Genomic DNA, 6,186 nt, shown 5'->3' with positions numbered 1-6,186 from the left:
AAATAAAAACAATCCATATTATTACCTAGAATAAATTTATGGCAACCCTTAAACTTAAATGCAACAGAAGGCAGACTTGCCAAACCACTTCATTTCTACGTTCTGAATTATAGTAGCTGGGAGGGACATTGAATGCACTTTGTGTGAGTTTTAAGTGCGGTGTCATTGTACCATAAACTCAATTCTCCTTAAACACAATTTGCTCAATTTTTCGATTTGTTGGAGTAATTTTTGCGGGTGCCTCATCTTTAATCTTGGAAATTCCAAGCTATCAAGGAGGTACCCTTGTAATTAGTTGAGATAAATGGGTAGCTCAAGATGACTGGAAAAATCTCTACCTTTCACAGAATTAATGGCTCATAAATCCACATCCAGTTATATTTGAAATGCAAATATAACCGCAGACACTATTCCAGGGTATTGCAGGGAGGTGAATCAGTTGTTGTCATTACTTTCAAGGACTTAAGACCCTTAGATCTGCAGATGGACAGGAGTGACAAGGTGCATTTTGTGAGATATTTCGGAATAGATTCATGGAATTTTTCTCCATGGCATCGGAGGGATACAGATCTTGTGACCTGCTTTGGGAATTCCCATCAGCCTCATAGAAATGCCACGGTAATGAGCCCCCAAAGGTTGGTTTTGCTAGATTTTTTAGGACAGAGGTCACCTCGAACAGAGCCTTTTGGTACGAGAAATTCATACATTCATGGTTCATGTAGGAGGGAAATTTCCTTGCCTCTCTGAAAAATTCACACAGCCATGAAATCATACTGATTATGTTTATCAACCTGTATCCACAGGAGTCAGCTAGTTGCGATAAATCGAGAAAGTTTGCATTGTCGTAAGCCGGAATTCTAACTGAGTATCCTCGATTTTGAGAACTCTTTAGCAAGTTGAGCAACCATGGTTTTTTCGACACATCCAGGTCTACGCGAATGAGCATTTTTGGCAAATTTCTCGGGTAAATAGTTCATACCAGCGGGTGATTTCGCTAACGTCATCTCCTCTATTCTGTTTTTACGAAGTTACTTTGCCTGAATCCGGGACCCTACGGTCAAAAGTGGAACGGTCTACCCACTAGACCGACTAGTCCAAACCTATTCTCCATGGAGTGCTTTAGAAAAACGACCCAAAACTCAGCAGATACCTGAAATATACATAAGTGAAGTCCCCCGCCCAATCTTTCAGATGTAGAACAGGAATGGGAGGGGGGGAGAGGGCAGGGTGAGTAGTTTTTTTGTTTTTTTTCACTTGGATCCTCCTGCGATTCTAATCCAGTTCAGAGCGACCTAAAACCTAACAGATCAAGCGCGGGAATGCGTCCAACCAGCCATATTATTCCACCGTTAAGTCTGTTTGATCGACTGACGCGCATATCCACCGGGGTCAGGTATCAGGACAGATGTATTGGGGGAATAGTTCAGTAGGGTCACGGATATAACGATGTTTAAATTAAGGTTTCATCGAGGCATAGACCATTTCAAGTCCTCGAGATGGATGGGTATAAAGAATTGGCAAGATGATAGGATTAATAAAAAGAATGGTGACGAAAAAACGACCGAATCTATCGAGACGTACTTACAATATGTCCGTGCCATGTGTGCTTGTTCTCGGGGTGTGGGGGCGAGGAAGGAGGGGGAAAAACGTGGGGTCGAGAGTGCAACACGTGGGGAACTCGGAGAGGAGGATGAGGAAGAAAAAGAAGGAATTGACGGGTGGGATGGATTTGAAAGGGTGGGTGGAAAGGGGGAATGGGTTTTTGGGACTCGTCGGCACTTGAGGTGGCATATACGTAGTGTTCGGCGGCGACATCTTTTGGTTCGGTGGAGAATCGGGGAGGTTGGCAACTTTCCCGTTCCGTTCGCGTCCGTCCATTCGATCTCTCCTCCCCTGCCCTATGAGGTTTCGGGGATATTTTCCTATTCTTGGCTGCTGCCCACCACCGCCACTTTCGCAACAAGCCTGAACCCCCGCCCCGCCCCAAACCAACCCATCCCATCGCAATCCTACCCCTAAAACTCTGATCTCCCTCCACCCCCTCCGAATCCCATTGTTTTCGGATTTGTTCCACTCTCCACTCACCCTAGAGGCCGGCTCTCATTGAATGTTAGTTTTAAACTTAAGGGAAATCAATTGTAAAGACTTGACATAAGTTCAAGTTGTCGCACTGTTCACAATAACTTACACATCTTCCAAGTTCAGCCAATCCGTAAAGCGTTTCTCCTACTCGTAAGTCCAACTGCTGGAACACACCGTCCATGTGATGTTCTGCTATGCTTAGAACTTACTGTGGACATGTGAACTGGTATGGCAATCTTACTGGTCGGGATTGAGATTTAGAATATTTACGGAATACTTTATCGTTGAAAGCCGTTTCTAAAGAACTGTTTACTTTCGTTTGTTGCTATCTCTCGTTAACTGTTTACTCGCATTTGTGTTCGTTTCTAGTCAACTGTTTACATTGTTTACGAGAGGTCGCTCGTGAATGGAGGATTTAAGAACGCGTCCTCGCTCGTGATTGCGTAACTTGATTACTTCCGAGTAAAATACGGATATGGTTCATATTTCGAGTCACGTGTCTGTTTTTAAGGCGTCTCATGAACGGACTCGTTCCTCCACACCAGTGCACAACTCACAATTAAGTTGCGTGTCCTAAGTTAGTTTACCACACCCTTACATTCAGTTTGAACCTGCGTTGACCTTCCTTCCAAGCCTTTTACTTTACCGCCTCCCTTTCTCCAGGAGCGTGGGCGCTAAAGTGTCCCTACGTGACCAGGAGAGGAGGGGGGGTGCCGGAGCTGCGGGTGGAGGTGGAAAAAGTGACATGGACCTTTTCTTTCATCAGGTCCACCTCGGCCCACCTCCCCTCGCACGAGAGACAGAAGGATCAGGAGAGAGAAAGTGAGGAAGGAAAAAGTCCTTTCTTCCAGGTGGCCTCATGTTTGACATTTTTCGTGTTTCCTTCGGAGGTTTTGATCTCAAAACAGCCGATATCAGGCATCATTTACACACCCTACGCTCAATAAAGCAATTTACGGCGTTGGCGAGACGCAGACAGCGAAAGCATCGGGAGGGAGAAGGTATGATAGCAATCGAAAAGTGTTCAAGAAGAATTGTGAATTTTATGGAAGTTCTGATGGGAATAGAGGAATAATATTCATGTTTGCCGAGGACACTTCGACGAAGAGGGAAGGCCAAGTTTGTTGGGTCACTTCCCGAGGTGGCACCCATGTGTTTAGACTTACGGGGAATTATGTGCCTTAACGTTTATCTCGCGTCTCAATGAACTTATTCAGGAGTCGTATGATCGTCTTCATTTCTCAAGATGTTCGCTGCAACGCGAGTAAAACGTTGAGTCACATGTGGTCCACGAGATTCAGTACTCGTAAAATCACTCAGGCATCATCAAATCGCTACGAAGGCCTACGATCAATGCTTATAAGGGTAAGTACATAGTACTGTCCTTTTTCTAAGATAATTTGTTTCCTGGAGACATAGTAATGGAAGGAAGATTGGGAAAGAATTATGGAGGAATCCGCAATCAGAATGAGCTAAACAGATGCAGTGATATTTAAATGTATTAAGATGTTAACAAAAGAAGAGGTTATGTAAGATCTAGATGAATAATGGTTGCCATATTGACATTCATCGATCTTATATTTTGGTGGATATTAGATGTGCGGTCTTTTGTTAAAACAAAAGAAACCTCGTTGTATTTATGGATGAATATTTTGAGAAATGCCAAGCGTACTTCATCACTGGAGAAGACTTTGGTGCTCCAGTAAGAATTGGCACCATGTGCTCAACGGCCAAGACGGGTCTAGTGCGCTCCATTCTGATTGCTCTCACGGTCCACGGCAATTCTTCCTCAAGAGGAGAAGCAGGGCCCTCGAATTCTTGAGATAAGATTGACGGAACGGCAGCAGTCGAGTAGTCACTTGAATTTGCGAAGTTTTGGTCGAAATTTCCACCGGCAGAAAGAATTAAGGAAAGAAAAGGAAGCGACCGCGTCAGTCCTCGCCAAAAATATTAAAAAAGTAAAAGGCTCGCGACGGACACAATCGCATTTACTCGCCGTCCAAAAATTAAAAAATAAAATGAATGCATAAAACCGCACTCTGTGTCGGGAAGAGATGCGGGGACAAATTCATTCAAACGGCTTCCGTTGCAACGGAAAAAAAAGAATGCGACGCGCTAGACCTACCCCGGCGACGAGATGGGTGGTGGAGAGAGGGAGAGAAGAAACAGTGAAGGAACATAGTATTAGCGTCGTCTCTTTTCCCACAGGATTAATCCACGGGTTTTTGGAGCGATGGCGACTTTGTCAGGCACATTATGAAAGCTGCCATTGGAGTTCATACATTTTCATTTTTTGGTGATGATAAGTTTTCCGGCAATTGAGGAATTTCCTTAATAGAGATCTATTAGAGAATAATTTAATTTGATATTTAACAAAGGTAATGTATTAATATCTTCATAACGTGTTTGGATTATGGTTAAGTGCTCTGAGATACTTATGTAGAGTTTAGTGGAAGGGTACCTGCACACCATATTAATGTATGTAGAGTAAATATTACAAATAATAAGAATTTTATTTCTTTCATTCAAAAGGAACGTTTGAATTCATGCATATATATATATATATATATATATATATATATATATATATATATATATATATATATATATATATATATATATATATCAATTAGTTTAGTTTAGTTAATTAGTAGATTAATCAGGCACCATAGATGATAGATGTCATCATAGATGAAGTAAGTATTGTTTGAGGGACCAAATAAAATAGAAAAATTTAAAATCTTAGGCACCCGCTTACAAGAAGCCCAAGATTAGACTTTACCAAGCGGAATCACAATGCAGCAATGAAAAATATTATTTTCTTAAGCAGTAAATCACTTTGAGTTAATCAATTTTAATAAGGATAATATAATACGTACTTCCAATCGATGCGTGTGATATGTGCCGATTGGCCCGCGTGGAAATGTAATGTATTATACTGAATGTAAGTATGAATGTAGGAATAAATAGTTTTTAAATTGATTAAAAAAAAATACTTTGAGATGAATTCAAGTGATCATCTGCTATACACGAGCCGTCACCTGGGGAACGCGGGTTGGGGGGGGGAGGGAGAAAAATGTTTGCGGGGTGCTTGGGCCTGGGGGATGGTGTCCACCCCCAATGGATGAGGGGTTGGCGTTAAGGGGGAAATAGGGATATGCAGGTTCCCTTTCTTTCTTGAAGAGGCAAAATTTTGCCAAGGAATGTACGTAAGGAGGAGGAGAAGAAAGGAGGAGAGTGGTGAAACAAGGCGCCGAGCTTAATTAAACGTTTCGGTCGAAATGATGACCCTCCGCCCAACCCAATTTGACATTCCGCTTTCATCGCGTCGCTCGCTCCTGGTCGCTCGTCATCGCCCCCGACTGCCCTCACTTCCACACACCCCCTTGCAAGTGGCGAAGTTTCAGACCAAAGGCGCCCACTAATAGCATACGTAAACGACGTTCCCTTTCGGAGCAGGCGCGGTCAAGAAAAGCTCCGGCCACGACAGGAAACTCACTTCACTTTCACTAATATTCTCCAAACTGCCTCGTCCATCTGCATACTTCTCTCGCCTGTATTTCACATCTACACATCGTTCCACACGTAGCATTCTCATCCTGAGTTGGGCCTTAATATTCCTCGTCTTAAAGAGTCTTTCAACCACAATACCTTGAAGACTCTCTCTAGAAGAAGTCACCTTCAGTCAACCTTGAAGACTCTCTCGGTATACCCATTCTTCTCTCTCTCTCTCACTCAAATACAAAAACCATTCAACTCTTCTTCTCTCAAACAAGGTACGCTCAAATTCTGAGGTCCACAAATGAGGAGACGACAGTAGTATAACCGGATAAGGAGAGGACAGGAAGGTCTTATTGAGCTAAAAATATTTATATATAAAACATAGATGGCCACACTGTACAACGCACGGGGTGTCGCTGGTGTGGCTAAGTGTCGGCGAAATTAATAGTGTACAAGAGTAGCTGTGTGTAATACGAGGCATGTCGAAACAAGACCCGATTTTGAATTTTCCCGCCTACAGTTGTGATGTTAAGACGGCGCCACTGTGCACAGTGGAAGGAAAAGGCTTAATGCGCATGCTTGCATTTTTTTTCTCCGCCTTCG

Source organism: Hetaerina americana, unplaced genomic scaffold, assembly GCF_022747635.1.
Source record: "Hetaerina americana unplaced genomic scaffold, ioHetAmer1.1.p SCAF_4, whole genome shotgun sequence".
NCBI classification, from domain to species: Eukaryota; Metazoa; Arthropoda; class Insecta; order Odonata; family Calopterygidae; genus Hetaerina; species Hetaerina americana.
Note: the sequence above shows the minus strand (reverse complement) of the source record.